Source organism: Ipomoea nil, unplaced genomic scaffold (genome assembly GCF_001879475.1).
Source record: "Ipomoea nil cultivar Tokyo-kokei standard unplaced genomic scaffold, Asagao_1.1 scaffold1273, whole genome shotgun sequence".
Taxonomy (NCBI): Eukaryota; Viridiplantae; Streptophyta; class Magnoliopsida; order Solanales; family Convolvulaceae; genus Ipomoea; species Ipomoea nil.
In genome coordinates, this window is record NW_017617701.1 from 1 (window position 1) to 10,746 (window position 10,746).

The 10,746-nt window shown below is 32.8% G+C and overlaps 2 non-coding genes across 2 annotated transcripts; both read left to right on the forward strand.

Annotated features, from left to right (window-relative positions):
* Positions 1-346: 346 nt before the first annotated feature.
* On the forward strand, positions 347-419 carry TRNAA-AGC. The gene has a single exon. It is a non-coding gene; the product is annotated as a tRNA-Ala (tRNA).
* An 8,674-nt stretch (positions 420-9,093) lies between these two features.
* Positions 9,094-9,166, forward strand: TRNAA-UGC. The gene has a single exon. It is a non-coding gene; the product is annotated as a tRNA-Ala (tRNA).
* Positions 9,167-10,746: the final 1,580 nt, after the last annotated feature.

A 10,746-nucleotide genomic window follows, 5' to 3' on the forward strand; every position in this document is an offset into this window, starting at 1 on the left:
AATTGCCTATATAATTTGAAAGCTTTATATGAGTGCAAATTTGTTTCAAAAATATCCAGTGTTGCCTATGTATTTTGAAAGCTTTAACATGAGTGCAAATTTGTTACAAAAACATCTCAAATTCCGATGTGACCTGCAAGCTTTTTCGAGAGGTACGGTATCGATAACCCGCATCTCCAACACCTATGTACTTTGCAAATTTGTTACGGAATGTCGAATTCTGAATAAAATCCTATACTATTTTAATTTTCAAAGTTAAGTGCCGAATCAAATCATAAAATATTATTATTTTTAAATGCTTTTACTTTTCTGAATTATTGATATTTAATGATTCAATTTAAATTATGGGGATGTAGCCTAGATGGTAGAGCGCTCGCTTAGCATGCGAGAGGTATGGGGATCGATACCCCGCATCTCCAATTGCCTTTATAATTTGAAAACATTACATGAGTGGAAATTTGTTTCAAAAATATCCAGTGTTGCCTATGTAATTTGAAAGCTTTAACATGAGTGCAAATTTGTTACAAAAACATCTCAAATTCCGATGTTACCTGCAAGCTTTATACACGGTTCAAAAATGACGATGTGAAATCAAATCGTGTTTTTCTAAACTATAGACATTTAATAATGTATTTACCACTACGGGCATGTAGCTCAGATCGTAGAGCTCTCGCTTAGCATGTGAGAGTTACGGGGACTTCCATGCATTTCCATTGTTTATATTATTTGCAAGTTTTACACTAGTGCAAATTTGTTTCAAAAATGCCGAGTGTATAATCAAATTGTATAATTTTTTAAATTTTGAAATGCTTTTTGCTTTATAGATTAGGGATATTTAAAAAACCATTTTTCATTATGGGGATGTAGCTCATATGGTAGAGCGCTCGCTTCGCATGCGAGAGGTATGGGTATCGATAACCCGCATCTCCAACTCCTATGTACGTTGCAAATTTGCGGAATGTCGAGTTCTGAATAAAATCCTATACTATTTTAATTTTCAAAATTGAGTGTCGAATCAAATCGTAAAATATTATTATTTTTAAATGCTTTTAGGTTTCTGTATTATAGATATTTAATGAAACAATTTAAATTATGGGGATGTAGCTCAGATGGTAGAGCGCTCGCTTAGCATGTGAGAGGTACGGGATCGGTACCCCCTTTCCAATTGTCTAAAATGTAATTTGAAAGCTTAACATGAGTGCAAATTTGTTACGAAACTGTTGAGCGTTGAATCAAATTCAATGTAACCTGCAAGATTTATACACGGTTTGAAAATGTTGAGTGTGAAATTCTTGAATGATAAATGCTTTTTATTTTCTAAACTATAGATATTTAATAAAGTATTTACCATTACGGGGATGTAGCTCAGATGGTAGAGCGCTCGCTTAGCATGTGAGAATTACGGGGACTTCCTTGCATTTCCAATTGTCTATGTTGTTTGCAAGTTTTACACTAGTGCAAATTTGTTTCAAAAATGCGGAGTGTATAATCAAATTGTATTTTTTTAAATTTTGAAATGCTTTTTGGTTTATAGATTAGGGATATTTAAAAAACCATTTTTCATTATGGGGATGTAGCTCATATGGTAGAGCGCTCGCTTTGCATGCAAGAGGTACGAGGATTGATACCACGCATCTCCAATTCCTATTTAGTCTGCAAACATTACACCCTTCAAATTTGAGATGAAAATGTCAAGTTCTTAATAAAATCCTATACTATTTTAATTTTCAAAGTTGAGTGTCGAATCAATCGTATCATACTCTTATTTTTAAATACTTATTCTTTTCTAAATTATAGATATTTAATGAAGCAATTTGCATTATGGGGATGTAGCTCAAATGTTAGAGTGCTCGCTTAGCATGCAAGAGGTTTGGGGATCGATACCCGCATCTCCAATTGCTTATATAATTTGAAAACTTTACATGAGTGCAAATTTATTTCAAAAATATCTAGTGTTGCCTATGTAATTTGAAAGCTTTAACATGAGTGCAAATTTGTTACAAAACATCTCAAATTCCGATATGACGGTTCAAAAATGTCAAGTGTGAAATCAAATCGTGTTTTCTAAACTGTAGACATTTAATAATGTATTTACCACTACGGGCATGTAGCTCAGATGGTAGTGCTCTCGCTTAGCATGTGAGAGTTACTGGGACTTCCATGCATTTCCAATTGTTTATATTATTTACAAGCTTTAGACTAGTGCAAATTTGTTTCGAAAATGTCGAGTGTTTAATCAAATTGTATAATATTAGAATTTTCAAATATTTTTTCTTTCTAGATTAGAGATATTTAAAAAAAAACATTATTAATTATGCGGATGTAGCTCATATGGTAGAGTGCTCGCTTCGCATGCGAGAGGTATGGGTATCGATAACCGTATCTCCAACTCCTATGTACGTTGCAAATTTGTTACGGAATGTCGAGTTCTGAATAAAATCCTATACTACTTTAATTTTCAAAGTCGAGTGTCGAATCAAATCGTAAAATATTATTATTTTTTAATGCTTTTAGTTTTCTGAATTATAGATATTTAACGAAACAATTTAAATTATGGGGATGTAGCTCAGATGGTAGAGCGCTCGCTTAGCATGTGAGAGGTACGGGGATAGGTACCCGCTTTTCCAATTGTCTAAAATGTAATTTGAAAGCTTAACATGAGTGCAAATTTGTTACTAAAATGTTGAGCGTTGAATCAAATTCAATATAACCTGCAATATTTATACACGGTTTGAAAACATTGAGTGTGAAATTCTTGAATGAGAAATGCTTTTTTGTTTTCTAAACTATAGATATTTAATAAAGTATTTACCATTACGGGGATGTAGCTCAAATGATAGAGCGCTCGCTTAGCATGTGAGAATTACGGGGACTTCCTTGCATTTCCAATTGTCTATGTTATTTGCAAGTTTTACACTAGTGCAAATTTGTTTCAAAAATGCCGAGTGTATAATCAAATTGTATAATTTTTTAAATTTTGAAATGCTTTTTGCTTTATAGATTAGGGATACTTAAAAAACCATTTTTCATTATGGGGATGTAGCTCATATGGTAGAGAGCTCGCTTTGCATGCGAGAGGTACGGGGATTGATACCGCATCTTCAATTCCTATTTAGTCTGCAAACATTACACCCTTCAAATTTGAGATGAAAATGTCAAGTTCTTAATAAAATCCTATACTATTTTAATTTTCAAAGTTGAGTGTCGAATCAATCGTATCATACTCTTATTTTTAAATACTTATTCTTTTCTAAATTATTGATATTTAATGAAGCAACTTGCATTATGGGGATGTAGATCAAATGGTAGAGCGCTTGCTTAGCATGCGAGAGGTATGGGGATAGATACCCTGCATCTCCAATTCCCTATACAATTTGAATGTTTTACATGAGTGTAAATTTGTTTCAAAAATATCCAGTGTTGCCTATGTAATTTGAAAGCTTTAACATGAGTGCAAATTTGTTACAAAAACATCTCAAATTCCGATGTGACGGTTCAAAAATGTCAAGTGTGAAATCAAATCGTGTTTTCTAAACTATTGACATTTAATAATGTATTTACCACTACGGGCATGTAGCTCAGATGGTAGTGCTCTCGCTTAGCATGTGAGAGTTACTGGGACTTCCATGCATTTCCAATTGTTTATATTATTTACAAGCTTTACACTAGTGCAAATTTGTTTCGAAAATGTCGAGTGTTTAATCAAATTGTATAATATTATAATTTTCAAATATTTTTTCTTTCTTGATTAGAGATATTTAAAAAAAAAAAACATTATTAATTATGCAAGATGTAGCTCATATGGTAGAGTGCTCGCTTCGCATGGCGAGAGGTACGGGTATCGATAACCGCATCTCCAACTCCTATGTACGTTGCAATTTGTTACGGGAATGTCGAGTATCTGAATAAAATCCTATACTACTTTAATCTTCAAAGTCGAGTGTCGAATCAAATCGTAAAATATTATTATTTTTAAATGCTTTTAGTTTCTGCATTATAGATATTTAATGAAACAATTTAAATTATGGGGATGTAGCTCAGATGGTAGAGCGCTCGCTTAGCATGTGAGAGGTACGGGGATAGGTACCCCGCTTTTCCAATTGTCTAAAATGTAATTTAAAAGCTTAACATGAGTGCAAATTTGTTACTAAAATGTTGAGCGTTGAATCAAATTCAATATAACCTGCACGATTTATACACGGTTTGAAAACATTGAGTGTGAAATTCTTGAATGATAAATGCTTTTTTGTTTTCTAAACTATAGATATTTAATAAAGTATTTACCATTACGGGGATGTAGCTCAAACGATAGAGCGCTCGCTTAGCATGTGAGAATTACAGGGACTTCCTTGCATTTCCAATTGTCTATGTTATTTGCAAGTTTTACACTAGTGCAAATTTGTTTCGAAAATGCCGAGTGTATAATCAAATTCTATAATTTTTTAAATTTTGAAATGCTTTTTGCTTTATAGATTAAGGATATTTAAAAAACCATTTTTCATTATGGGGATGTAGCTCATATGGTAGAGCGCTCGCTTTGCATGCGAGAGGTACGGGGATTGATACAACGCATCTCCAATTCCTATTTAGTCTGCAAACATTACACCCTTCAAATTTGAGATGAAAATGTCAAGTTCTTAATAATATCCTATACTATTTTAATTTTCAAAGTTGAGTGTCGAATCAATCGTATCATACTCGTATTTTTAAATACCTATTCTTTTCTAAATTATAGATATTTAATGAAGCAATTTGCATTATGGGGATGTAGCTCAAATGGTAGAGCGCTTGCTTAGCATGCAAGAGGTACGGGGATTGATACCTTGCATCTCCAATTCCCTATACAATTTGAATGCTTTAAATTTGTGTAAATTTGTTTCAAAAATATCCAGTGTTGCCTATGTAATTTGAAAGCTTTAACATGAGTGCAAATTTGTTACAAAAACATCTCAAATTCCGATGTGACGGTTCAAAAATGTCGAGTGTGAAATCAAATTGTGTTTTCTAAACTATAGACATTTAATAATGTATTTACCACTACGGGCATGTAGCTCAAATGGTAGAGCTCTCGCTTAGCATGTGAGAGTTACGGGAGTTCCATGCATTTCCAATTGTTTATATTATTTGCAAGCTTTAAACTAGTGCAAATTTGTTTCAAAAATGTCGAGTGTTTAATCAAATTGTATAATTTTTTAAATTTTTAAATGCTTTTTGCTTTATAGATTAGGGATATTTAAAAAACCATTTTTCTTTATGGGGATGTAGCTCATATGGTAGAGAGCTCGCTTTGCATGCGAGAGGTACGGGGATTGATACCACGCATCTTCAATTCCTATTTAGTCTGCAAACATTACACCCTTCAAATTTGAGATGAAAATGTCAAGTTCTTAATAAAATCCTATACTATTTTAATTTTCAAAGTTGAGTGTCGAATCAATCGTATCATACTCTTATTTTTAAATACTTATTCTTTTCTAAATTATAGATATTTAATGAAGCAACTTGCATTATGGGGATGTAGATCAAATGGTAGAGCGCTTGCTTAGCATGCGAGAGGTACGGGGATAGATACCCTGCATCTCCAATTCCCAATACAATTTGAATGTTTTACATGAGTGTAAATTTGTTTCAAAAATATCCAGTGTTGCCTATGTAATTTGAAAGCTTTAACATGAGTGCAAATTTGTTACAAAAACATCTCAAATTCCGATGTGACGGTTCAAAAATGTCAAGTGTGAAATTAAATCGGTGTTTTCTAAACTATTGACATTTAATAATGTATTTACCACTACGGGCATGTAGCTCAGATGGTAGTGCTCTCGCTTAGCATGTGAGAGTTACTGGGACTTCCATGCATTTCCAATTGTTTATATTATTTACAAGCTTTACACTAGTGCAAATTTGTTTCGAAAATGTCGAGTGTTTAATCAAATTGTATAATATTATAATTTTCAAATATTTTTTCTTTCTAGATTAGAGATATTTAAAAAAAAACATTATTAATTATGCGGATGTAGCTCATATGGTAGAGTGCGTCGCTTCCGCATGCGAGACGGTATGGGGTATCGATAACCGCATCTCCAACTCCTATGTACGTTGCAAATTTGTTACGGAATGTCGAGTTCTGAATAAAATCCTATACTACTTTAATTTTCAAAGTCGAGTGTCGAATCAAATCGTAAAATATTATTATTTTTTAATGCTTTTAGTTTTCTGAATTATAGATATTTAACGAAACAATTTAAATTATGGGGATGTAGCTCAGATGGTAGAGCGCTCGCCTTAGCATGTGAGAGGTACGGGGATAGGTACCCCGCTTTCCAATTGTCTAAAATGTAATTTGAAAGCTTAACATGAGTGCAAATTTGTTACTAAAATGTTTGAGCGTTGAATCAAATTCAATATAACCCTGCAATATTTATACACGTTTGAAAACATTGAGTGTGAAATTCTTGAATGAGAAATGCTTTTTTGTTTTCTAAACTATAGATATTTAATAAAGTATTTACCATTACGGGGATGTAGCTCAAATGGTAGGAGCGCTCGCTTGGCATGTGAGAATTACGGGGACTTCCTTGCATTTCCAATTGTCTATGTTATTTGGCAAGTTTTACACTAGTGCAAATTTGTTTCAAAAAATGCCGAGTGTATAATCAAATTGTATAATTTTTTAAATTTTGAAATGCTTTTGCTTTATAGATTAGGGATATTTAAAAAACCAATTTTCATTATGGGATGTAGCTCATATGGTAAGAGCGCTCACTTTGCATGCGAGAGGTACAGGGATTGATACCCCGCATCTCCAATTCCTATTTAGTCTGTAAACATCACCACCTTCAAATTTGAGATGCAAAATGTCAAGTTCTTAATAAAATCCTATACTATTTTAATTTTCAAAGTTGAGTGTCGAATCAATCGTATCATACTCTTATTTTTAAATACTTATTCTTTTCTATATTATAGATATTTAATGATGTAATTTTGCATTTATGGGGATGTAGCTCAAATGGTAGAGCGCTTGCTTAGCATGCGGGAGGTACGGAGATCGATACCTTGCATCTCCAAAATTATCTATATAATTTGAAAGCTTTACATGAGTGCAAATTTGTTTACAAAAACATCTCAAATTCCGATGTTTCTAAACTATAGACATTTAATAATGTATTACCACTACTGCATGTGAGAGTGTTACGGGGACTTCCATGCATTTCCAATTGTTTATATTATTTGCAAGCTTTAAACTAGTGCAAATTTGTTTCAAAAATGTCGAGTGTTTAATCAAATTGTATAATATTTTAATTTTCAAATGTTTTTGCTTTCTAGATTAGAGATATTAAAAAAACATTATTAATTATGCGGATGTAGCTCATATTGTAGAGCGCTCGCTTCGCATGAGAGAGGTACGGGTATCGATAACCCGCATCTCCAACTCCTATGTACGTTGCAAATTTGCGGAATGTCGAGTTCTGAATAAAATCCTATACTAATTTAATTTTCAAAGTTGAGAATGTAATTTGAAAGCTTAACATGAGTGCAAATTTGTTACTAAACTGTTGAGCGTTGAATCAAATTCAATGTAACCTGGCAAGATTTATACACGGTTTGAAAATGTTGAGTGTGAAATTCTTGAATGATAAATGCTTTTGTTTTCTAAACTATAGATATTTAATAAAGTATTTACCATTACGGGGATGTAGGCTCAGATGGTAGAGCGCTCGCTTAGCATGTGAAGAATACGGGGACTTCCTTGCATTCCAATTGTCCTATGTTATTTGCAAGTTTTACACTAGTGCGAATTTGTTTCGAAAATGCCGAGTGTATAATCAAATTGTATAATTTTTTAAATTTTGAAATGCTTTTAGCTTTATAGATTAGGGATATTTAAAAAACCATTTTTCATTATGGGGATGTAGCTCATATGGTAGAGCGCTCGCTTTGCATGCGAGAGGTACAGGGATTGATACCCCGCATCTCCAATTCCTATTTAGTCTGTAAACATTACACCCTTCAAATTTGAGATGAAAATGTCAAGTTCTTAATAAAATCCTATAATATTTTAATTTTCAAAGTTGAGTGTCGAATCAATCGTATCATACTCTTATTTTTAAATACTTATTCTTTTCTATATTATAGATATTTAATGATGCAATTTGCATTATGGGATGTAGCTCAAATGGTAGAGCGCTTGCTTAGCATGCGAGAGGTACGGAGATCGATACCTTGCATCTCCAAAATTGCTTATATAATTTGAAAGCTTTACATGAGTGCAAATTTGTTACAAAAACATCTCAAATTCCGATGTTTTCTAAACTATAGACATTTAATAATGTATTTACCACTACTGGCATGTAGCTCTCGCTTAGCATGTGAGAGTGTTACGGGGACTTCCATGCATTTCCAATTGTTTATATTATTTGCAAGCTTTAAACTAGTGCAAATTTGTTTCAAAAATGTCGAGTGTTTAATCAAATTGTATAATATTTTAATTTTCAAATGTTTTTTGCTTTCTAGATTAGAGATATTTAAAAAAAAAACATTATTAATTATGCGGACGTAGCTCATATTGTAGAGCGCTCGCTTCGCATGAGAGAGGTACGGGTATCGATAACCCGCATCTCCATCTCCTATGTACGTTGCAAATTTGCGGAATGTCGAGTTCTGAATAAAATCCTATACTAATTTAATTTTCAAAGTTGAGAATGTAATTTGAAAGCTTAACATGAGTGCAAATTTGTTACTAAACTGTTGAGCGTTGAATCAAATTCAATGTAACCTGCAAGATTTATACACGGTTTGAAAATGTTGAGTGTGAAATTCTTGAATGATAAATGCTTTTTGTTTTCTAAACTCTAGATATTTAATAAAGTATTTACCATTACGGGATGTAGCTCAGATGGTAGAGCGCTCGCTTAGCATGTGAGAATTACGGGGACTTCCTTGCATTTCCAATTGTCTATGTTATTTGCAAGTTTTACACTAGTGCAAATTTGTTTCGAAAATGCCGAGTGTATAATCAAATTGTATAATTTTTTAAATTTTGAAATGCTTTTTGCTTTATAGATTAGGGATATTTAAAAAACCATTTTTCATTATGGGGATGTAGCTCATATGGTAGAGCGCTCGCTTTGCATGCGAGAGGTACAGGGATCGATACCCCGCATTTCCAATTCCTATTTAGTCTGTAAACATTACACCCTTCAAATTTGAGATGAAAATGTCAAGTTCTTAATAAAATCCTATACTATTTTAATCTTCAAAGTTGAGTGTCGAATCAATCGTATCATACTCTTATTTTTAAATACTTATTCTTTTCTATATTATTGATATTTAATGATGCAATTTGCATTATGGGGATGTAGCTCAAATGGTAGAGCGCTTGCTTAGCATGCGAGAGGTATAGAGATCGATACCTTCCATCTCCAAAATTGCCTGAGTGCAAATTTGTTACAAAAACATCTCAAATTCCGATGTTTTCTAAACTATAGACATTTAATAATGTGGCATGTAAGCATGTGAGAATTTAATAATGTATTTACCACTACTGGCATGTAGCTCTCGCTTAGCATGTGAGAATGTTACGGGGACTTCCATGCATTTCCAATTGTTTATATTATTTGCAAGCTTTAAACTAGTGCAAATTTGTTTCAAAAATGTCGAGTGTTTAATCAAATTGTATAATATTTTAATTTTCAAATGTTTTTTGCTTTCTAGATTAGAGATATTTAAAAAAAAACATTATTAATTATGCGGATGTAGCTCATATTGTAGAGCGCTCGCTTCGCATGAGAGAGGTACGGGTATCGATAACCCGCATCTCCAACTCCTATGTACGTTGCAAATTTGCGGAATGTCGAGTTCTGAATAAAATCCTATACTAATTTAATTTTCAAAGTTGAGAATGTAATTTGAAAGCTTAACATGAGTGCAAATTTGTTACTAAACTGTTGAGCGTTGAATCAAATTCAATGTAACCTGCAAGATTTATACACGGTTTGAAAATGTTGAGTGTGAAATTCTTGAATGATAAATGCTTTTTGTTTTCTAAACTATAGATATTTAATAAAGTATTTACCATTACGGGGATGTAGCTCAGATGGTAGAGCGCTCGCTTAGCATGTGAGAATTACGGGGACTTCCTTGCATTTCCAATTGTCTATGTTATTTGCAAGTTTTACACTAGTGCAAATTTGTTTCGAAAATGCCGAGTGTATAATCAAATTGTATAATTTTTTAAATTTTGAAATGCTTTTTGCTTTATAGATTAGGGATATTTAAAAAACCATTTTTCATTATGGGGATGTAGCTGATATGGTAGAGCGCTCGCTTTGCATGCGAGAGGTACAGGGATCGATACCCCGCATTTCCAATTCCTATTTAGTCTGTAAACATTACACCCTTCAAATTTGAGATGAAAATGTCAAGTTCTTAATAAAATCCAATACTATTTTAATCTTCAAAGTTGAGTGTCGAATCAATCGTATCATACTCTTATTTTTAAATACTTATTCTTTTCTATATTATAGATATTTAATGATGCAATTTGCATTATGGGGATGTAGCTCAAATTGTAGAGCGCTCGCTTAGCATGCGAGAGGTATGGGGGTCGATACCCCGCATCTCCAATTGCCTGAGCAAATTTGTTTCAAAAATATCCAGTGTTGCGTATGTAATTTGAAAGCTTTAACATGAGTGCAAATTTGTTACAAAAAAACATCTCAAATTCCGATGTTACATGCAAGCTTTATA